Source organism: Balaenoptera musculus, chromosome 12 (genome assembly GCF_009873245.2).
Source record: "Balaenoptera musculus isolate JJ_BM4_2016_0621 chromosome 12, mBalMus1.pri.v3, whole genome shotgun sequence".
Taxonomy (NCBI): Eukaryota; Metazoa; Chordata; class Mammalia; order Artiodactyla; family Balaenopteridae; genus Balaenoptera; species Balaenoptera musculus.
The window spans coordinates 77,055,049-77,080,229 of NC_045796.1; the positions used below are offsets into that span (position 1 = coordinate 77,055,049).

The 25,181-nt window shown below is 35.5% G+C and overlaps 1 protein-coding gene across 2 annotated transcripts in view; it reads left to right on the plus strand.

The window, feature by feature from the left end:
• LCA5 (lebercilin LCA5) overlaps positions 1 to 25,181 on the plus strand; it is a 62,676-nt gene that overhangs the window by 16,213 nt on the left and 21,282 nt on the right. The gene's annotated exons all lie outside the window — the stretch shown is intronic.

Below are 25,181 nucleotides of genomic sequence, written 5' to 3' on the forward strand. Positions count from 1 at the left end.
ACAGTTTCTAAGTGTGCTGTTTTGTGTTAGTCTTCATTGGGCGTTTAATGTCCTCTTTTAAGACTGCTTACTGCAGTTCCGCATTGCTTGGAAATGAAAACTATTTTTTTGGTATTATCTTTCTGAGTAAGAGATTAGGAAAAACTTAAGATTTTATCTTTAAGAGCAAGATGTAAAATATTGTATATATTAATGGGCCACATGTTAATGGATATTTAATTCCATGGATCTTAGCCATTTGGGGGAAATACACTATTTGATTATGTGATTGTTTCTTTAAAATTGAAAATGATACTATAAGAGCTATAGTGTATAAAACTGACATTTTGGGGCCATTGTGTAAGAAATGCCACATGAATAATACTTTCTGTTTTTATTTCTTTGAACATTTATGAAAGATATATTTTGGGACAGGGTGTGCCTCTACTCCTCCAAATAAAAACTGATGTGAGAGGTGGGTGGAATGATGTTGAGTTAATAGTCTGAGAATACAGCAGGTCTTATAAAAATATTTTTTTCTTATAATTAGAGAGGAAAAACGTACTACCCCATGATTGTTATATGGAGAACTTGTATTAGATGCTATCTGTGAGATACACACACACACACACACACACACACACACACACACACACACACACACACACACACACACACACACACACACACACATATATATATCTCAAATCAAATAGTATATTTTCCCCAAGTGACTAAGATCCACAGAATTAAACATCCACTGAAATGTTGTGCTCTCTCTCTATATATGTGGGTGTGGGGGTGTGTGTGTGTATAAAACAGAAGCCCTGAGTCAGGGCTTAGAATTACTTAGAATTGACAAAGTAGTTTGGAAAGCAAAGGTAGGGAAAAAGTGTGAGAATAATGCCTACTGTGAGAGCTCTCTGAGCAAGGGCAAGTCAGAACTATAGATAAACTAGCTTTCTGCAGTGTATTAATTAGATGTTTTTAGTACATGGTATGATAATAGTACTTCTTAGTCTGTATAATATGCCAGGCTCACTCTACCAGTGCCATGCCCAGAGACAGTGGCTTATTAAATAGAGTGTATATCAGTGACCAGAAAAAGTGCCTAGCTTATTCTCCAAAATCAGCAATCACTAACTTCTGTTTCAGTGCACAGAAGATATCTTATTGTATAGGTTCCACCAGTGATCAACTCAAACTGCAGAGCAACATATGAAAACTTTTTTTTAAGGACCATTTACTTATGTAGTGGGGTGGGGGTAGGGATGGAAGCAACTATCGTCATAAACAAATAGCTGACATTTTAATTATTTTTAAAGGGAAGTATAAAATGTTCCACATAATGGATTTTAAAATTAGGAACCAAGAGCACAGAATGCTAATTAATAAGTATGGTTGAAAACAACCCACACCTCTGTGTGTGTTTGTATAAAACTAGAGAGAACACGGAGTTGCAGTGCGCACGCGCGCGCACACACACAAATACACACGTACTGCAGTTCTCTCTTATAGCCAGTTATGAAGGGGGCTGATGGAGTGGTAGAGGAGGGAAGAGAAAGAAGGAAGAGAGGAAAAATGGAATAAGTCTGTGGATTCTGAGTTGTAGATGGGAGTTGAATTACGTGGTTACCCACTTGAGAGCATGAAAATCAGTCATCTGTGATGATAAGTCCTTGAAATACTTGTTAACTGTATAGTGTCCTCAATTCTTTTTTTTCTTACTGGAGTTAAGAAATTTTAAAAAACTTTTTATTTTCGGTTAATTGTAGGTTGACATGAAGTTTTAACAACATTATGTAGAGAGATCGCATATACCCTTCATCCAGTTTCCCCAGTGGTAACATATAGCATAACTAGAATATAATATTGCAATTAGGAAATTGGTAGTAATACATTGATACAACTCATCACCCTTATTCAGATTTCACCAGTTTTACCTGGACTTGTGTGTGTGTGTGTGTGTGTGTGTATTTAGTTCTATGCAATTTTGTCACATGTGTGGATTCGTGTGACCATCACCGTGGTCAAGATGCAGAACAGTTCCATCACAGGGAACTTGTGTTACCAACTTATAGGCACAGTTACCTTCCTGCCTTCCCCAGCTCTCTGATCTGTGGCATCCACTGATCTGTTCACCATTTCTATAATGTCATCATTTTAAGAATGTAATATAAATACTGGAATCATACAGTATTTAACCTCTTGTGGTTGGCAGATTTCATTTTTTCCCTTGAGCTCCATCCAAGTTGTTGCATATATCAATAGCTTGTTCCTTTTTTTATTCCCAAGTAGTATTCCATGGCATGGATATACAACAGAGTGTTATGGTATATCCTGTTGAAGGGCATTTGGATTGTTTCCAGTTTTTAGCTATTACCTAATAAAGCTGTTATGACCATTCATGTGCAGATTTTTGTGTGAACATAAATTTTCATTTCTCTGGGATATAGGCATGAAAGTATACTTGATGGATTGTACGATAAGCACATGTTTTGTAAGAAACCGCCATTCTCTTTTGTAGAGCAGCAGTACCATTTTACATTTTTACCAGCAATGTATAAGTGATCCACTTTCTCCACATCCTTGCCAGCATTTGGTGTTATCACTTTTTAAAATTTTAGCCATTCTGACAGGTTTTTAGCACTATATCTTGGTTTTAACTTGCATTATTCCTAATGGCTAATGATGTTGAACATCTTTTTATATGCTTATTTGCCATCAGAAGATCCTATTCATTTTGTTTGTTTTTTGCCTGTATTTCTAATTGGATTGTTTGTGCTTTTACTGTTGATTTTTGATAGTTCTTTATATATGTACTAAATACAGGTTCTTTGTCAGATACGTGGTTTGCAAATATTTTCTCCCAGTTTGTAGCTTGTCTTTTCATCCTCTTCACAGGGTCTTTCAGAAGAAAGGTTTTAAATTTTGATGTGGTCCAGTTTATCAGATTTTTCTTTCATGGATTGTGCTTTTTAGTGTCAAGTTAAGAATTCTTTGCTATCCCTGACACCCTTTGTCTGTAGCTCCAAAGATTTTCTACTATATTTTTATCCAAAAGCTGTATGGTTTTATGTTTTATTTTAAAGTCCATGATTCATTTTGAGTTAATTTTTGTATAAGTTGTGAGGTTTAGGTCGAGGTTCATTTTTTTTTTCCCACCTTTTAGTGCCCAGTTGCTCTAGTACCATTTGTTGAAAAGGCTATTCTTCCTCCACTGAATCTGGCACCTTTGTCAAAAATCAGTTGGGCATATTTTTGTGGGTCTATTTCTGGATTCTTTATTCTACTGATGTATGTGTCTATCCCTCTGCCGATACCACACTCTCCTCATTACAGGCTACATAGTAAACCGTATATATATGATTATGGTAGAGGGATTCATCTCATGTTATGCTTTGTTTTTAAAATTTTACCTATTTTAGCTACTCTAGGTCCTCTGCCTTTCCAAATGAACTTTAGAATAAACTTGTCTCTGTCTACCAACACCTTCCTGAGATTTTGATAAGAATTGCATTAAACATGGATCAATTTGTGGAGAATTGACATCCGTATTATGTTGAATCTTCCTATTCTTGAACACAGCATATTTCTCCATTTACTTAGGTCATCTTTGATTTCTTTCATCATCATTTTTTAATTTTCGGGATTCAGATTTAAACAGGTTTTGTTAGATTTATACCTAAATATTTCATTTTGTTTGGAGCAACTGTAAATAGTCTCAGTTCTTTCTGGATGAGAAAATTACTTTTGAACTTTTATTTTCAAATTTCAAAGCTCATTTTTATTGCAAAAATCATTTTCACAAGGGGTTATGACTATTTGACGCACATAAAGGAATGGCTTAGCTTTACAAGTTTACTCTCAAGTTTCAGGAATGTTGAGTTTATTAGCTCCAAGCCTCAAAGTTTGTTTGGGAGATCTAAACTGCTTCATTTCTGTTGTGATTGAAATTATATTGGAATCAACATTTAATATGTTATTATGAACCTACTTTCAAATCAATCTCAAGTCAGCTGTCATATCAAACTAGCTCTCTTCTGAATGGAGGAGCCTCTGTAACCCACCTGAGGGTAATTATTCTCTACTTTTTAGCTTACCTTTTCATACTTCCTAAAGTTTTCATACTTACTAAAGTTTTCTTTTTGAAAGAAAATTATCTTTCATAATCTCAGTAATCAATCCAGAATTCGAAATATTTACTATTGAGTGTCTTAATTTAGTGTGAAATTTAGCTTTTGTTTTCATGCCTCATTCAGTTTTTCAAATTTTATTTAACACTAAGTTAATCTTTTTTCTTCAAACTGGGTACCACTGACTTTAAGGGTAAGGGAGGAATCTAGGAGCTCAATTGTGGTGTTTCATTTTGCAAATTAACTAAAACCTGAGAAAGTGCCGAGTGTCCCTTGAAATGGCAGTAAAATCCTAGTAGTGCTGTCTTTAAGTTTTGTGCTATTCTTTACTAAGGACGACTATCTGTATGGTGTTTTTTGTTTTTGCGTGGTGTAGCTTTTTATTTTAAGAATATGTCCTTAAGCTGGAGTTTGTGACAGGCAACTTTGTTTATTTGTTTATAGATTGCCTTATCCCAGAAAGGATTTCAGGCCACAATTCTTATTCCCCTTGTGTTACATTTTCCTCCTACGGGAGGGAAAAAAAAAGCATTCTTCAAGGTTACCTCTAAATAGTTGAGCTGTGAAATACTTCTCTCTGCACCCTGTGTAAGTTGGATACAAGTTTATTTTGTTAGTTGATGGAAGTGACAGAATGCATAGTCTGAGTAATTAAGAGTACAGTGGTTTAGAAGTGGACACATGGTTAGACAAACAACCTTTTAAAATATGAGTAGGGACAATCACCCATTGCAGTTGTTTTTCACCAGCCTTGTGCCACGTGGTCTGCCGGATCCTGGGCCATATACCAGGAATGAAGAGCTGCTTGATAGGGTTAAATTTGTTGAGCTCTGTACAAAGGTACAGACAGCTAAATCAGACTACATGTTTATTTCTTTATTTAGCGTTGGCTTTATACCTTCATTTTGGCTTTTACTTCAATAAGTTTATTGAGTAGGGTCCTATCAAAGTAGCAGCCCCAGTTAAATATGTTTATTTTAATATTAATAGCTATATATATTAATATTTAAATAAAACTGCAACAAATTGTAAAAAAGCTGCAAAAAACTGTTAAAGTGCTAACATTTGCAGCAGTAAAATATTGTTAGTTATATAATGCAGCAATTCTCAAATTTTTTGGTCTGAAGACCCTTTTATACTCTTAAAAATTATTGCAGATCCCCCCCACCATTACCACAGGAGCTTTTGTTTATATGGCTATACCTATTGATATTTACCATATTAGAAATTAAAATTGAGAACATTCAAAAATATTTCTTAATTTATTTAAAATAAATAATAAACAACTCACTAAATGGTATCATGAAATCTTTTAATGAAAAATATCTATTTTCTAAATCCAAAATTGGGACAAGAGTGGCATCATTTTATTGATATATATTTGCAAATTTCTTCAGTGTCATACTTAATAGAGGACAGCTGGGTCCTCATAGCTGCTTCTGCATTCAATCTGTTGCAATATGTTGTTACGGTTGATAAATAAAATAAAATTCAGCCTCACACAGATGTCTACAGGAGTTAGAAAATGGAGGAATATTTAAAAGCTTTTCAGATAACTGGATATTCTTTGATACTACATCAAAACTTAGTAAGTGGTGTTCTCAAAGGTTTGTTGCAATGTGGAATCTAAAACCATATCAAAGAACTTTTTGTACTCTGTCGCCTTAAAATCCGTTGGTCTTCTCCTTTGAATGAATGTTTTACCCATGAATGATTTTGTAATATCATGGATTAGTCATCTGGAAAATGTTCGTTATTTGGAAAATGTTCGTTCATTGCATTAGGCACACTTTCCAAATATTGACATGTTTCGTTATATAATATCACATGTTATATAGCCTTTGGAAAGCTCCATTGTACACTCATGACAGTGAGTGAAAATAGCAAATAATATTGTATTATAAAGTAGTTCTGACCTTGCAAACTCCTGAAAGTGTCTCAGAGACCTTTAGGGGTCCCTGCACCACTCTTCGAGAATCACTGATTGAATATCAGTGGTTCTTTGTTAGCAACTTCATTAGCGATTCCCCCAGTTTGCAGTTTCTATTAATGACTGCCAAACTGCACCATTGTTTACTGGGCCTGGAACTGTCCTCCAATAGGGGCTGAAGGTAAAGGCACCAATTCTGTCCTGTCCGTCATAAGAAAGCCTTACAGCTGGGGTTGCGTTCCTGATCTCAGGATGCAGTAGCAGATTAGTCAGAGATATGATCAACAGTGTGTCATAAAGTAAATATCATGAATTGCTAACTATCGTAAGAATCCTTAATTACTAAATGGGAAGTTATCTACTAAGTTTTATGAAAAGATCATAAATGTAATAGCATGCACACAATTATTAAAATACTCCAGTAAGCCGTAGGGCACACATTTAATACATTAGAAAATCCAACTCTATTTTAACATTAAATTGGCACAGAGTGAATTACCTTGTCAGAAAAGTATAATGAAACTGTTAACAAGGCTTTCTCTCCCTTTTTAGAAATTTCTGAAGATTTTGGGGAATGATTTGGGTAGCCTGAATATCATAGAGCTCTAAAAGGAAGTTTGCATAGACTTCTTTTTCTTTTGATAGTTTTTCTTGTAAGAGATTGGCATTCAAATTCCCTTGGCCCTAGAGCTGCCCTCAAGTAGGTATTTGTTTCTTGTCGATAAAAAAAATAATATTGTCCTCCACTGTAAATCATTTTCAAAAGTAAGAATTGATTCAGCTTTGTCTTCCCTTACCCTTCCTAGTTTATTCAGAGTGAGAATTGAGCTGTGTAGTGTTGGCCAGGTAGATTCCTTTTTCTGAATCTTTCCCTGCCATACCTTACTCTCGTGGCTAGGTCTCTGCTCTGAATGTTTTTCTGCCCTTTCACCCTCCAGAAACCCAAATCCAGAAGGCCTGCCTTTGCCTCACCTACCTGCTTTATCTCTTAAAAAAAAAAAATGCTAATTAGGACAGAGTAATGGAGGTCAAACCAGGAGCTCAGCTCGGTTTTTGCCCTATTCTGACATTGTGTAAGCCCTCTTAATGCCCAGATTTTGGTTGCTTTGTTTGCAGAATTAAACGATTCTGAGGCCCCTCTCAGTTCTGAAATCTGAATCAGAGTCTAAATCATGTTTTTAAACCTTTCATGTGTCAAAAGTATTTTTAGCATGGTAAACCATATTTATTAAAAAAATTAAGTCCTTATTAGGTTTATTATTGAAGTTGGAGAAATGAAAGATTTCTAATGTTGAAAAAAGGAACTGATTGTGAAATAGCATTCACTGAGATCCTTAATTGGCTAGATTTTATTATTTACAAAATTTTTATCATTTTTGATGGAAGAAGATTTACAATGAAATTATGAGATCTATGATTGAAGGGTAAAGTGTAAAACCATTGCAGAGAATAAATTTGGTAGGGTCCTTAGAAACTACCCATTTAGATAGAACAATTATTACAGCAATTTTGTGTTCATATTTAAACTAAAAACCTTCTATCGAAAAAGTAATAGAAGTACTTAAAAAAAAGGGCCTAAAAATTCAAATAATACAGAGAGGTATACAGTGAAACATCAGTATCCCTCTATGCTATCCTTTGTAGGCCTCTTCCCAAGAAGAAATCACTGTTAAGAAATCGTCTTTACATGCACAAGTTCATACATGTATATGTATGTCCCTTTTTTTACTCTCTAACTACAAATGAAAGTGTACCATACACATTGCTTAATATGTGTTTTTTTCGCTGAAAGTATATTTTGGTGCTCTTTACATATCATTGTGGATGTATGTGTAATATATATGTGTGTACACTCACATACACATATATTAAATCTGCCTCATTTTTATTTTTTATTTTTCAGGTTTTATTGAGATATAATTGACATATTACTGTATATGTTTAATGTGTACAGCAAAATAGTTTGACTTACGTATGTTGTGAAATGATTACTGCAACAAGTTTAGTTAGCCTCCATCATCTCATAGATACAATAAAAAGCAAAAAAAGAAAAAAAGGGTTTTTGTTTGTTTGTTTTGTTTTTGGTAATGAGTACCCTTTGGATTTTCTCTCTTAAACAACTTTCATGTGTGTTCTACAGCAGTGTTACCTATGGTCATCATCCTAACGTGCATCATATGCCTAGTGTTTACTTACTTTTTAACTGGAAGTTTGTACCTTTTGACTGCCTTCATCCAATTCCGCCACTGCCCCCCACCCCACCTCCACTTCTGGTAACCACAAATCTGATCTCTTTTTCTATGAGTTTTTTTTTTTTTTTTTTAAAGATCATTTATACACACACACCCCACAACTTCTTTATCCATTGATGAATAATGGACATCAGTGGATACTTAGGTTGTTTTTGTGTCTTGGGTATTGTAAATATATGCTGCTATGAACGTGGGGTGCAGATATCTTTTTGAGTTAGTGTTTTCATTTCCTTAGGATATGTTCCTAGAAATGGAATTGCTGTATCATATAGTAGCTCTATTTTTTTTTTTCAATTAATTATTTATTTATTTTTGGCTGTGTTGGGTCTTTGTTTCTGTGCGAGGGCTTTCTCTAGTTGCGGCAAGCGGGGGCCACTCTTCATCGTGGTGCGTGGGCCTCTCACTATCACAGCCTCTCTTGTTGTGGAGCACAGGCTCCAGACGCGCAGGCTCAGTAGTTGTGGCTCACGGGCCTAGTTGCTCCGTGGCATGTGGGATCTTCCCAGACCAGGGCTCGAACCCGTGTCCCCTGCATTGGCAGGCAGATTCTCAACCACTACACCACCAGGGAAGCCCCCAGTAGCTCTATTTTTAATTTTTTGAGTATCCTCAATACTGTATCCCATAGCGGCTGTACCAGTTTACAGTCCTACTAACAGTGCACAGGGGTTCCCTTTTCTCCACATCCTCACTAACATTTGTTGTCTCAATTTTTGATGATGGTCATTCTAACAGGTGTGAGGTGGTAACTCGTTGCAGTTTTGATTTGCATTTCTCCAATGACTAGTGATGTTGAGCATCTTTTCATGTACCTGTTTGCCTTTCATATATCTTCTTTGGAAAAAAGTGTATTAATGTCTTTTGCCGATTTTTTAAATTGGATTATTTGTGTTTTTTGCTGTTGAGTTGAATGAGTTCTTTATATATTTTGGATATTATTCTCTTATTGCATATATTTTTTCCCATTCCGTAGGTTGTCTTTTCACTTGGTTGTTTCCTTTGCTGTGCAGAAGCTTTTTAGTTTGATGTAGTGTCACTTGTTTATTTTTTACTTTGTTGCTGTGCTTTAGGTGTCATATCCAAAGAATTATTGCCAAGACCCATATTAAGGAGCTTATTTTCAGTGTTTTCTTCTATGGGTTTCATGGTTTCAGGTCTTACATTTAAGTCTTTAATCCATTTCAAGTTAATTTTTGTGAGTGGTGTAATATAGGGGTCTCGTTTCTTTCTTTTATATGTGAATATCCAATTATCTCAGCACCATTTAGTGGAGAGACTGTCTTTTCTCCACTGAGTATTCTTGACTCCCTTGTCAAATAATTAGTTTTGACTGTGTATGCTTGGGTTTACTTCTGGGCTGTCAATACTGTTCCATTGATCTCTTTGTTTTTATGTCACTACTGTACTGTTTTAATTACTATAGCTTTATAGTATTAGCAGGAAGTCAGGATGTGTGTGATGCCTCCTGCTTTTTCTTCTTCTTGAAGATTGCTTTGGCTCTTTGGGGTCTTTTGCCATTCATTATAAATTTTAGGATTTTTTTTCTGCTGTAAAAAAAAAAATGCCACTGGAATCTTGATAGGCATTGCATTGAATCAGTAGATGGCTTTGGGTAAGTGTGGACAATTTTAACATATTAATTCGTCCAATCCATGAACACTGGATACCTTTCCATTTACTTATATCTTCTTTGATTTCTTTATCAGTATCTTGTAGCTTTCGGAGAAGAGATGTTTCACTTCTTTGGTTAAGTTTATTCCTAAGTATTTTATTGTTTTGATGCTATTGTAAATGGGATTATTTTCTTTCTTTTTCAGCTAATTTGTTAGTGTATAGAAATGCTACTGATTTTTTGTATGTTAATTTTGTATCCTGTAACTTTGCTGAATTCAATGATTAGATCTAACAGTTTTTTGGCTGAAGTCTTTAGGATTTTCTGTATATAAAATCATGTCATCAGCAAATAGAGACAGTTTTACTTCTTCCTTTCTAATTTGGATGCCTTTTATTTTTTTCTTGCCTGATTGCTCTGGCGAGGACTTCCAGTACTGTATTGAATAGGAGTGGCGAGAGTGGGCATCCTTGTCTTATTCCTGATCTTAGAGAAAAAGTTTCAAGCTTTCACCATTGAGTATCATGTTAGTAGTGGGCTTGTCATATATGGCCTTTATTATGTTGAGAAATAATTCTTCTAATTTGTTAAGAGTTTTTATCAAGAACAAATGTTGAATTTCCTCAGCTTCTTTTTTTGCATCTATTGAGATGAACATATGATTTTTTTCTTTCCTTCTATTAATGTGGTATATCACATTTATTGATTTGCATGTATTGAACCATCTTTGCATCCCAGCTATAAATCTCACCTAATCATGGTGAATGTTCCTTTTAATATGGGGCTGATTTTGGTCTGCTAGTATTTTATTGAGAACTTTTGCATCTGTGTTCACCAGGGATATTGATCTGTAGTTTTATTTTCTGGTACTGTTCTTTTCTGTCTTTAGTATTAGGGTGATGCTGGCCTTGTAAAATGAGCTTGGGAGTGTTCCCTCTGCTTTGATTTTTTGGAAGAGTTTGATGCTTGGCAAACTTCACTGGTGAAGCCATCTGGGTCATGTGCTTTTCTTCATTGGAAGTTTGGTTACTGATTCAATCTCCTTACTAGTAATCGGTCTATTCAGACTTGTTTCTTCTTGAATCAGTCTTGGTAGTTTGTTTTTGTTTTTGTTTTTTATAATTGAAGTATAGTTGCTGTACAGTATAAGTTACAGGTGTACAATATAGTGATTCAAAATTTTTAAAGGTTTTCCTCCATTTATAGTTATTATAAAATATTGGCTATATTCCCCATGTAGTACAATATATCCTTGTAGCTTATTTTATTCCTAATAGGTTGTATCTGTTAATTCCCTACCCTCATAATGCCCCTCTCCCTTCCCTCTCCCCACTGGTAACCACTAGTTTGTTCTCTATATCTGTGAATCTGCTTTTTTTTTGTTATATTCACTAGTTTGTTGTATTTTTTAGATCCCACATATAAGTGATACCATACAGTATTTGTCTTTGTCTGACTTACTTTACTTATCATAATGCCCTCAAAGTCTATCCATGTTGCTGCAAATGGCAAAATTTCATTCTTTTTTATGTCTGAGTAGTATTCCATTTTGTGTGTGTGTGTGTGTGTGTGTGTGTGTGTGAAGAAGATGTGGTATATATATATTCATCTCTTGATGGACACTTAGGTTGCTTCCACATCTTGGCAGTTGTAAATACTGCTATGAACATTGGGGTGCATGTATCTTTTTGAATTAGTGTTTTTTTTTTTTTTGATATATACCCAGGAGTGGAATTGCTGGGTCATATGGTAGTCATATGGTAGTTTAGACTTGACTATACTACAAAGCTACAGTAATCAAAACAGTATGGTACTGGCACGAAAACAGACACATAGATCAATGGGACAGAATAGAGAGCCCAGAAATAAACCTACAAACTATGGTCAATTAATCTGTGACAAAGGAGGCAAAATATACAATGGAGAAAAGACAGTCTCTTCAATAAGTGATGCTTGGAAAACTGAACAGCTCCATGTAAAAGTATGAAATTAGAACATTCTCTAACACTATATATTGATTAAAAAAACTCAAAATGGATTAAAGTCCTAAATGTAAGACTGGATACTATAAAACTCTTAGAGGAAAACACAGGCAGAACATTCTTTGACAACTCGTAGCAGTATTTTTTTTGGATCTGTCTTCTAAAGCAAAGGAAATAAAAGCAAAAATAAACAAATGGGACCTAAATAAGTTTAAAGCTTTTGCACAGCAAAGGAAACCATCTACAAAATGAAAAGACAGCATACTGAATGGGAGAAAGTTTTTGCAAATGGTATGACCAATAAGGGGTTAGTTAATATCCAATCTGTGGAAACAGCTCACAGAACTCAACATGAAAAAAAACAAACAACCTGATTAAAAAATGAGCAGAAGAACTGAATAGACATTTTTCTGAAGAAAAAATGCAGATGGCCAACAGGCACATGAAAAGATGCTCACATCACTAATCATTAGAGAAATGCAAATTGAAACCACAATGAGATATCACCTCACACCTGTCAGAATGGCTGTCGTCAAAAATAACACAAATAACAAGTGTTGGCAAGGATGTGGAGAAAAGGGAATACTCATACACTGTTGGTGGGAGTGTAAATTGGGGCAGCCACTGTGGAAAACAGTATGGAGGTTTCTCTAAAAATAGAACTAGCAGGCTTGGTAGTTTGTATGTTTCTAAGAATTGGTACATTTTCTAGGTTGTCCAGTTTGTTGGTATGTAGTTGTTCATAGTAGCCTCCTAGGAGTCTTTGTATGTCTGTGATATCAGTTGTAATGTCTCCTTTTTTCATACAGTTTTGTTGATTTGGAGCCTCTTTTCCTTGGTTAGTCTAGCTAAAGGTTTATCAATTTTATCTTTTCAAAGAACCAACTCTTAGTTTGGTTAATCTTTTCTATTGTTTTCCTGTTCTCTACTTCATTTATTTCTGCTCTAATCTTTATTATTTCCTTTCTTCTGCTAACTTTGGGCTCAGTTTTTTCTTTTTCTAGTTATTTTAGCCATGGAGTTATGTTGTTTATTGAGGTCTTCCTTGCTTCTTAATGTCAGCATTTATTGCTCTGAACTTCTATTTTAGAACTGCTTTTGGGGCATCCCATAAGTTTTGGTATGGTGTGTTTCCATTTTTGTTTGTCTTGATACTTTTAAATTTCCTCTTTAGTTTTTCTTTGATCCATTAGTTGTTCAGGAGAATGTTATTTAATTTTCATGTTTTGTGAATTTCCCAGTTTTCTTCTTGGTATTGATTTCTGATTTCATACCATTGTCAGAGAAGATACTTGGTATGATTTCAGTCTTATTGAATTTGCTAAGACTTGTTTTGTGGCCTAGCATGTGGTCTGCCCTAGCATGTGGTCTTCCATGTGTGCTTGAGGAGAATGTGTATTCTCCTGTTGTCAGATAGAATGTTCTGTGTATGTCTGGTAGGTCCATTTGGTCTATAGTACTGTTCAAATCTGTGGTCTTCTTACTGATTTTCTGTCTGGATGATCTATCTGTTGTTGAGAGTGCGTTATTAAAGTCCCTAACTATTATTATATTGATGTTTATTTCTCCTTTTGCTTAGGTGCTCTGATGTTGGGTGCATAAATATTTACAACTGATATATCTTTTTGGTGTATTGACCCTTTTTCATTATATTACGACCTTCTTCGTCTTTTTTTTTTTTTACAATGATAATGACCTTGAATTTATTTTTAAAAAATTACAATAAGCTACAAGTATCAAAGAAGTGAAGTTATCTGGAGTAGTCTATATAGGAGCTCTTTGGACTTTGTTCTATTATGCTAAAATAGTGGTGCTTTTAGGATTTACATTATTGTACTCTCCAGTACAAAGTATGGGGCGTGTTAAAGTATACAGTACACCATTTTCATACATGTACAACATTGGTGGATAAAAAATGTCTCTTAGCAGTAATACTGGATTGTAGCCTCTGGTTTTACCAGCTGCATACTCTAGGACTATTATATAAGTAAAAATCTCTCTTGTGATACTGGAAAGTGATTAGAATGTGCAAACTGTAATGTAGTGGGTTTTTTTTGTTTTTTTTTTTTGTACCATTTTTAGTTTAAAGACTATTTTGTCTGATGTAAGTATAGCTCTCCCTGCTTTGTTTTTGATTACCGTTTGCTTGAAATATTTTTTTCCATCCCTTTACTCTCAGTCTATGTGTGTCTTTTAAGGCTAATGGCCTCTTGTAGGTGGCATATTGTTGAATCTTGTTTTTTAATTTTTCAGCCATTCTGTGTCTTTTGATTGGAGAATTTAACTTGTTTATGTTTAAAGTAATTATTGATAAGTTAGGACTTACTATTGCCATTTTGTTAACTGTTTTCTGGTTGTTTTGTAGATCCACTGTTCCTTGTTTCTTATCCTGCTGTCTTTTTTTGTGTGTGTTTTGATGTCTTGAGGTATCATTATGCTTTGACTTTATCATGTTCTCTGAGGTAATAACTGTAGAGTTTTCTCTTGTGGTTACCACTAGGCTTACATAAAATTTCTTAAACTTATAACATTGTATTTTAAACTAGTAACAACTTGACTTCAGTAAAATTCCTAAACTTTACATTCACTTCTCCCTTACCTCCCATTTTAGGTTATCGATGTTACAGTTTACATGTTTTTTATAGTGTGTAACTAATAACAGATTATTGTAGTAATGGTTATTTTTACTGAGTTTGTTTCCTTAACTTTAAACTAGAATTGTAAGTGAATTATGCACCACCATTACCATATTACAGAATCCAAATTTGACTATATATTTACCATTACCAGTGAGTTTTACAGTGCTACCTTCTGTTTTTATGACATTAATTAGCATCTTTTTACTTCTACTCAAAGAACTTCAGTAGTCATTTCTTGTAAGGCAAGTCTACTGGTGATGAATTTCCTCAGTTTTTTTTAAAAAATTTATTTTATTAAAGTATAATTGTTTAACAATGTTGTTTTAATTTCTGCTGTACAGCAAAGTGATTCAGGTATACATATATTCCCTCAGCTTTCATTTGTTTGGGAAAGTGTTTTTCCCTCCATTTCTGAAGGATAACTTTGCCAGGTATAGTATCCTTGGTTGGGATTTTTTTCTTTTAATATTTCGAATATGTCATTTCATTCTCTTTCAGCCTGAATAGTTTCTGTTAGGAGATCTGCCAACAGTCTTTAGTGGGGTTTCCCTTGTATGTAATGTCTCTCTTTTTTTGTTGTTGTTGAGTTTATAAAATTCTTTGTTTTTGACTTTTGACAATATAATTATAATGTGTCTCAGTCTAGCCTTATTAGGGTTCAGCCTATCTGGGGTCTTTGGGGCCTCTTAGATGTAGAGGGCTGTTTCTCGCCACAAGCTTGGGCAGTTTTCAGCCATTATTGCTTTAAATATACTTTCTGTCCCTTTCTCATTCTCTTCTCCTTCTGGAATTTCCATAATTTGAATATTGTTTCTTTTCATTTTGTCCCATAAGTCCCATAGGCTTTCTTCACTGTTTTCATTTCCTTTTTTTTTTTTTTAATTTATTTATTTATTTTTGGCTGTGTTGGGTGTTCGTTTCTGTGCGAGGGCTTTCTCTAGTTGCGGTGAGCAGGGGCCACTCTTCATCGCGGTGCGCGGGCCTCTCACTATCGCGGCCTCTCTTGTTGCAGACCATAGGCTCCAGACACGCTGGCTCAGTAGTTGTGGCTCACGGGCCCAGTTGCTCCACAGCATGTGGGATCTTCCCAGACCAGGGCTCGAACCCGTGCCCCCTGCATTGGCAGGCGGATTCTCAACCACTGCACCACCAGGGAAGCCCTTCATTCCCTTTTCTTTTGACGCCTCTGACTGGATAATTTCAAATGTCCTAATTCCAGGTTGCTAATTTCTTCTTCTGCGTGGTCGACTCTGCTTTTGAAGTTCTCTATTGAATTCTTCAGTTCCGTTATTGTATCGTTCAGCTCTAGAATTTCAGTTTGTTCATTGTTTTTTATGGTTTCTGTTTCTTTGATGAACTTCTTGTCTTGTTCATGCATTGATTTCCTAATGTTTTTAGTTGTCTGTGTGTTCTTGTAGTTCACTAAACTTCAAGAAGATTATTCTGAATTCTTAGTCTGACAGTTCATAGATCTCCATTTCCTTAGGGTCAGTTATTAGAGCTTTAATAGTTTCCTTCAGTGGTGTCATATTTACCTGATCTTTTTTTTTTTTTTGGTGATCCTTGATTCCTTGCATTGGTTATCTGTGCATTTGAGCCAGTGGTGCCTTCTTCCAGACTTTGCAGGTTTGCTTTGGCAGAGACAGTTCTTCATGAGTCGGCTCAATTTGGATTTCTGGATGTTTCTGCTGGTCACGTTCTTGAGCAGGCCGGGCCTGCTTTTAGGGTCTACTTTTGGCTAAGGCAACTACTTGAGTTCTGAGGTCAGGAGTGGTGGGGGTGTGCCACTGGTGGAGAGCAGCTGGATAGGACTGCTGGCTTGGTTCCCTGACCAAGTGAGGCTGTAGGATGGCCTCACTATTGCCTGGGTTCTCTGGATAGGCTTACTAGACAGTACAGACTGGGAGATATGCTCATCAGTGGATGGGAGTATGAATTAGCATCCCTGCCCTGGTGGGGTAACAGGATGCCTGGGTGCCGCATTGTTTGGGGACCCAAATCAGGCAAGAGTGTGCGCTGAGTATTCTAATCAGGTGAGGCCATCAGCTTTGCTCTGCAGACAGGGAAAGCCATGGGCCGTGCTCTCTGTTCACGTGCCACTGTCAGCAGGGCTGTTGGGTGGGCTCTGCAGCCCCCCTGTGTGCTCTGGTGAGGTTCCCTGGTCAGGCGGGCTGAAGTCTGTCTTCAGCAATAAGTGGGGCTGTGAGTTAGTTTCCCAATCCGGGCTCATCAGGTAAGTACCCCCAAAGCCACTAATGCTCTCTGTCATCTTGACACAAGGCAGCCTGTGCCCCAGTTTCACTGGCCGAACAGTGCTACTGACTTTGCTCTGGGGGCCACCGGTTCTGCCCACTCACCTGCTGGGTTGTGCAGCTTCTGGGTGTTCTTGTCAGCCCTTCCTCCAGATGGGACTGGGGGCCACACTCTCTGGTGGGCGGGGCTGTGACCCAGACTTCTGCCTGGGTGGCACTGGGAGAGCCCACTTCAGGCAACTCCCCAGTTTTTTCTGAACAGGATTTCTGGTAGGGAGGCTGGGGGAGGAGCTAAGACTCAGCTCTTCTGCTGGGCATGGGCAGACCAGGCTCCAGGGCTGGCAGATCTCCTCATTGGAAGACCCGAATTGGGCAGACTTGGCCCCACCAAGTTCCCTCGTCACACTGTGCCACCAAATTGGGCTGCAGAAGAGCAAAGCTGCTGGTTGGGTTTACTCTTTGGGCTCTGCAGGCAGGAACTCAGTCCGCCAAGATCCGAGCGCTGCTTGTTGGAAGCCCCTCCCCCCTTTCTCCATCACAATCAGATTCCCAGTGGTTGAGCCCACAGATGCTCCTGTGATCCCCCTGGGGTGAAACCAGAGTAGGGGTTCCCATGAAGTGACCCCCGGTGCTGGCGGTGCTGGATGTCACCGCTGTGTTCTCTTTTGCCACTGGAGGAGCTGTAGGCACGGTGCTGTGCTGGCCCGGGGAAAGGGCCATGCGGTCAGCATGTAGCTGTTCCTCTCCCCCTTGAATTCAGTCTGTCTTGGTCTGTGTGGTGCAGGAGGTGCTTCAGCCTCACTCCCGTGTTCTGAGATTCTCTGAGTGATGTCTTATTCTTGCATAGTTGTTAGTTGTTTTTCTTGTAAAGCAGAGCCAAGTCAGGAACAACTTACATCATCATCTTGGTTATGTCATTCTCGCCTTCTCATTCTTTTTAAAGGTTTTGTATTATTCCATTGTGTATATATATTATAATATGTTGACCCTTTCCCTTATTTTTTTAATTTTTTAAAATAATTCTCCATTATCATTTACTGGTTCAGGTACTTTTTTTTTTTAATTAATTAATTAATTATATATATTTTTGGCTGTGTTGGGTCTTCGTTTCTGTGCGAGGGCTTTCTCTAGTTGTGGCAAGCGGGGGCCACTCTTCATCGCGATGGGCGGGCCTCTCACTATCGCGGCCTCTCTCGTTGCGGAGCACAGGCTCCAGACGCGCAGGCTCAGTAGTTGTGGCTCACGGGCCCAGTTGCTCCGCGGCATGTGGGATCCTCCCAGACCAGGGCTCGAACCCGTGTCCCCTGCATTAGCAGGCAGTTTCTCAACCACTGCGCCACCAGGGAAGCCCAACCCCTTTCCCTTATTAATGTATATATTAGTTTCTTGTTCTGGGGGTAGTCTAAATATACATGGCAGTGAACATAAGTCTTTGCATGCATATATAAGTATACTAATGCAAAATTTCTGCAAGTTAAAGTCTCTGGATCAGTAAGTCATTTAAAAATCATTTTTACTACTTGTTAATATAAGGTCCTAAAGAATTTTGCTGGATAATTATTTTTCTTGGAGTAATAAAGTAAATTATTCTATTTTTTTAGGGATCAAATTGGCCTTCCTTGTGATTAATATCACCTAAGATTTTAAAACTTATGCATTTTTATGTAAGCATCTTTAATATGGAAACTGTTGAATTTTGTAACTTAGTTGTTAGAAATTATGGCCTTAGCATTCAAGGCCACATAACAATTATTTATCTTTTAATTATTTTGTTAATTAATACTTACCTCTTAAGCTGTTAAATCCTAATGAAACTTGGAATTTTATGGACATACATTATATAAACCAGGTTCCAAGTCTTGTTCTATACCGGGTTAGCTTTATGATGTTCTTTACCACTTAGATTATCTGAACCTCTGTTTTCAGTCTGTAAAACCTTTCAGGTGGTGATGAACCATGTTAGAGATAAAATTCATAAAGAGTCTGGCTCAGTGCCTGGTATTTACCAGGCACCTAATATATGAATTGAAAAAAAATACACTGAAGGAAAAGTACACTATTTAAAAATAAGTACATTACAGTTAGTATCCTACAATTTGAAAGGACTATAGAAATGGTTTAGTGCATTGGTTTTCAAATTGAGCTCAGTGGACTTTAAGCATTCTATTTCTTTTTTTTTTTTTTAAGTTTACAACTATTGATTTGGTCCATCAGTTTTTCAAATTTTAGCAGTTCTTCATAGAAAACCAGACAAAGGGTGAACTTGAACTATTCTGTGTGGTGATTGGTGAGTTAGGCTGCAAAGAGAGCTTTAGAAAGTCACTTGCCCAGCAATCTGAGGCAGCCCATGAAACTCCTTCATGGGGCACTCTCTAGTCTAGTCCAACTCAAGCATTTTACAGTTGAGGAGGTTATGACAGAGAGATGTTATTTACCATGTTCTAGGTCACATAGAGTCACACAGGTCATTAGGACCACATGTCTGGAACTAGAACTGTAGTCTTTTGTCTCCCATTCTGTTGCTCTATTATTTTATTATCATTTTAGTAAAAGCTTTAGGATTTTATCATGTATCTAAAAGCTGAATAATATGTTCCTCTTATAGTGCATTTGTGTTTTTTTCATAATTTTTAACGATAGCATGAATTAAGATATTAAAATTAACTTTGGCTATTTTATCAGTATCCACATGCTGTTAAAGAAACAAATCATTTTTTCAGAATCTCTCATATCATATTAATTTTCTATATGCAGTTTGTTGAGTAGGTAACACTTCGGAAATCTGTTTTATTTTTGGCGCTAACTGCGGTGAATACTGTGGAGTAAAATCTAACAATGTTGGAAGACAAAAACTCAGAGTAAGCAAAGGCTTGCAAACATTTTAAAAGAAAACAGTATAAGTTTCATTAGAGTAATTATACTAAAACTCAACACTTGAAATGCTCAAAGGAAACATAACTTTTGGATTCTACGTTTTGCTTCTTTTCCTTCTCAAGGCAGATGAAGAAATAATAAGTGATGGGTAACTCATTTAAAAATCTCAGTCTCCAGATTTAGATGAATTATACCTCAGAGGACTAAAGAACCCTGTGAATGTGATTTCAGAATCTTTGTCAGTATTCTTTGTGGAGTTAGGAAGAGTAAGAAAGGCAAGAAAAGTAACAAAAAACAAGTACCAGTGTTTTCAAAGACAGGTGGAAGTAGATGTTAGAAATTATCAATCAGTATACTTAATGCCAATCTCTACCAAATTTTTGAGTATGTTTTGGAAAATATTTCTCACTTAGAAGTATCCTCACTTTTTTCCCCATGAGATTGTTAGATTGGTACATTGAAGTATACTTTATTATATTCTACTATTTACATATAGTATATGTATACATCCATATTCTAAACTATTTGCTATACTCTATACTATACAATATATACTACAGATTATACTATACCACTTATATAGTATATATATTACATACATCTATATTCTGTAGGTATATACTATGTCTACTGGATTCTAATAGATATGTCTTGATATATAGTAGATAGAATATATCTTGATACACAGTAGATACAGTAAATCTTTCATGTTTGTGATTTAGTGGAGAAATGTGGACTGGCTGAAAATAATGTTAGAAAGCATTACAATTGGATCAGTAACTGAACCCGAAGAGTGCAAATAAATATACAGCTTTCAGCTTGGAGAGAACATTTCTAGGTGCGTGTTTGGGGTGCCATATTAGGCCCTGTCCCTTTCAGCATGTTTATCAGTGTATTTGAGTGGGCTCCTTAAGGACAAGAACGAGTCTTATTTGATTTTGTATTTGCAACATTTGATACACTATCTGGCTAGAATTAGTGTCTCTTAAAGGAATGAATGGATGGATAGATCAATAAAATAAAGTGGCATTCGTGGACAGGTTCACAAATAGAAGGGACAGCTAATTTGATGGATGAGAAGACTGAGATTGAATTGATCTCCTTAGGTTCAAAATCTGGCAGAAAACAAGCAAGATAAAATTTAATCGAGTTAACTGTTAAGTCCTCAATTTTTTTCCATCCATTTTATGGATACCATATGGGGAGACCTGGCTTGAAAGTTATTCAGGTTTTTAAAAAGTCTAAGGTTTCAGTTGAGACTATAATCATATAACTGTTTAAAAAGATAACTGAAAGAAAAAAGTTAATTGAGTATGGTGGTGCCCAGGCTCTCAAGGTAATAATAACTTATTTTACTGGCCGGATCACATCTGATAACAGGTACCCAATTTTAGGTAACAAACTGACCTGTAGAGAGCAAGCAGAAGAACCAAGGGGTCAAAGAACTGGCATATAAGGAACAGTGGAAGAAGCATGGAATTATGGATAAGATTCAAATTAAGGGAAAATGTAACTTATTTCAGTATTTAAAGAGCTGTTGTGTGAAAGAGGGGAAACAGATATGCTTTTGGATGTTCCTGAAGGCAATAGGAACCTAATGGATATTTCTGGGAGGCAGGTTTCCACTCATTTATAAACAAGAGCTTCCTAATATTTGGAATTGTCCAATGACAATGAAATCAGTACCCTTTGTATTATTGAGCTTTTCTGCCACCACAGGTATTTGTACAGAGGCTGCATGACCACCTACTAGGAGTGTAAAAACTGTTCCTATATGGCAGGGGTTCCCCCCACCCCCCGTTAGAAACCGGGCTGCACAGCAGGAGGTGAATGGCAGGCGAGCAAGTGAGCGAAGCTTCATCTGCCACTCGCCATTGCTCTCCATTGCTCACATCACCGCCTGAGCCGTCCCCACCCAGTCCATGGAAAAACTGTCTTCCATGAAACCGGTCCCTGGTACCAAAAAGGTTGGGGACCACAGCTATAGGTTCCTTGCTTATACAAGGGTCTAAGCCTTCAGAATTGAGTTACAGTAACACTGAGCAATGAATAAAACAACTGACATTTATAGACCTGTTTTAACAAATGGAGTATTGTTATTTAAGTATATATTGCTCAATTAATAAAAAATAAGTGAAGGTAAGTTCAGTTATCCTTTGGGTTTGCTTGCAAAAATTAAATTATGTAAACCTTTATTTCTCTCTTCTAAAGAGTTAGAATTCTGTGCTCTTTCCTTTTGGAAAAAAATCAGTTAACTTTTTCTTTTGTATTATAAAAATGTTTGTTAAAGACATTTTTAGACTTACAGTGAAGTAGGGGAAAAACACCCATAGTCCTTCCAGCCAAAGATTTTTCTTCTTTTTCTATTCCATATCTTTAATTTCTTAAAGCGCTTTTAATTTTTTTCTTATGAAATATTTTGAACATATAAAAAAGAGAATAATATTTAAAACATTCATCTACCTACTTGATATTTTGTTAATTTTGCTTTAGGTCATATTTTAAAAAATAAGATGTTACTTTAAAGTTCCCCCTGTACACTTTCTCCAAAACGTCTCTCTTCTACTCTCCCTCCTCAGAAGTAACTATTCTGAAGTTGATATATCTTCTTCCTATTTGACTTTTTACAGTTAAATGTATTTTTAGAAATTGTCCTTTTATTTTATATAAGTAGCACGTATACATTTTTAAAAACTTGAGAAAAATAAAAACATTCTTACACCCAGATATCATCAGTTTTAGCATTTTAGTGTATATCCTTCTTGATCTTTTCTGTGTATGTGTATAATATGTATTATAGATGAAGAATTACTAGCTTTTCTATTACTAGCTTGCTAAGATTTTTGTTTTAAATCACAGATAGTGGAGAATTTTGTCAAATGTTCGTATTCCTTTTTTTTTTACGTCTATTAAAGTGATCAAGTATTTTTTTCTCATTTAATTTACATGGAAAATTACATTTATATATTTTTACTGTTACACTACTCTTACACTTTGTTTTTTTGAGAGAAGTGCTTCTTACTTGTGATGTAATTTTTGTACATTGCTGAATTCCTTTTGCTAATATTTGGGATTTTTGCAGCAATATGCATATGTAAGAATGGTCTATGATGTATTTTTTTCAAGCTGTCCTTATCCAGTTTTGGCATCAAGATTATAAAAGTTCTCACAGGGAATGACTTGGAGAGTTTTTTCTTCTTTCTGTTCTCTTTCAGAGATTATAAAAGATAGAGAATATCTCTGTCTTAAAATCTGGTACATTATCACTTCTGAAACCTGGATCTAGTGCTTGTTAGTTTGTTTTTGTTTTTTTAAATTTTTTCTACTTATTCACTTCATTTGTAGATTGATTCAGATCTTATATTTTTAGTTTTAATAATTTATATTTTTCTGGAAAATTATTCATTTTATCTCAGATTTTGTATTTGTTGGCATTAGGTTTTTCATAGTATTTATGATGTTTAAATTTAAATTATAGTTACATACCCCATTTTTATTCCTAATGTAGTTAATATGTACCTCTTCTTTTTCTTGATAAATCTTGCCAAAAAACGTAGCATGTTTGGAAGCTGTGTTATTTATAGGTTCAGAATTGAAACTAAAACATGTTCAGGGTTGTTTTGCCTTTCTGGTGATTTTTTTTTTTCCAATGTTGAATAAAAATTCCTCTCTCTCCCTAATAATGCTTTTTGTCTTAAAGCCTATTTAATCTACACTACTTTTTTTTTTTTGCCTAATATATTTTTTCTTTTACTTTCATCTTTTTGTGTGTTAATGTTTTATCTCTGTGCTTGTACAATATTTGACTAAATTCATTTTTAAAAAGAATCCAACATAAGAATATCTCATTCCACAAAATTATTTATTTACGTTTGTTGGGATTACTGAGATAGTTAGATCTATGTGGGTTATCTTTAAAAACAAAATTACCATTTTTCTTTCTGCTGCTTTTTTTTAGTTCCTGCCTCTTAACCCTTTACCCTGACTTTCCATTGATTTCAGAATGACAGATTCTACTACTATTCTTTTAGAGTTTAGCCTTGAATTTTTAAGATATGTGTACTTGAATTAAGGAAATCTGAAGCAATTAATATCTATATTTTTTTCAAATTCTCTCAGGACAGTAGAACACTTTCTCTAGTCTCTTCTCATGTCATCTTCCACATTATTATTGTCTGTTTTAATTTACCTTATTTTGAAACTCCTCAATTTTTTAACCATGCTTTTGAGATTTACCATTAGTTTCTTTGCTCACCATTGTTACTTGCATATCACCGTTTCTCATTACTGCACCTTTCCTTCAGGGTTCATTGTCTTTCTTATCTTTTGGTCATTCTTTCAGTGAGGGCTTCTGAGTGGTAAAATTTTCCAGTCTTTGTACATAATTTATCTTCACTCTTGAATGATAATTTTACTGGGTCTTGGAGTCTAGGTTGACAGTTATTATCACTTAGAACTTGATTTTTTTTTTTTTAACTCCAGTAGCTTTTAACATTTTTTCTTTAAGTATAGCGGTTTCCTGTTTTGCCTCCAAATATCTAAGGGTACACTTATTTAAATAAACTTTTTATATGGGAATAATTTTAAGGTTACAGAGAGTTGCAAATATATATGTAGTTCTAACAACACTCTCATACTCTTTACACAGATTCACCTTTTGTTAACATGTTACCCCATTTGTCTTATGTACACATGCTCTCTGTCATATGTGAACACATACATGTACATATGTAAATTTTTTAAAAACTATTTGAGGGAAAGTTCCACACATCATGCTTTTTACCCCTAAATACATTGGTTTTATTTCCTAAGAATAGGGATATGCCCTTGTATAAACACAGTATAATTATGATATAAATTTACATTTGTAAAATAATTTTCTCGAATCTCTCCACAATATAGTTTTTTCAATTGACTTAATAATGTCTTTTATGCCACTTTACTCCTTTAGTACAAGGTCCAATCTAGAGTCAAGTAGTGTGTTGGTTGTCTAGATGTCTTTAGCCTTCATTAATCTGGAACATTTCCTCATACTTTTGTTGTCTTTTTTATGACATTCACATTTTTGAAGAATATGGTACCCCATCCCTTTTCATTTAATAGAATGTTCTTAATTTGCAGCTCTCTGATGTTTTATTGTTATTAGACTGAGGTTTTTGTATTCTTGGCTAGAATACTGAATAGGTGATGTAGTTTCCTTCTTAAGATATCATAGCTAGAGGTATATGATCTTCACCTGTCCTTTATTGTTGATGTTAATTTTGATCACCTTACCAATGTATTGCTTGATTTGTACACCATATATACAATTACTATTTTTTCCCCTTCAGTGAAACCAATAAGCTGTCTGTGGTGAGCCACTTGGAATTTATATATCTTATTCCGCATCAAAATTTAACATCCATTGGATTCTTTCCTGATCCAGTCTTTATCGTGATGGTTTTTCTGGCTCTATCTCTCTTTTTATATCTTTTTATATCTTCTTTTTATATTTTTCTTTCTGGAAAATTCTTAGCCTTTTTGTT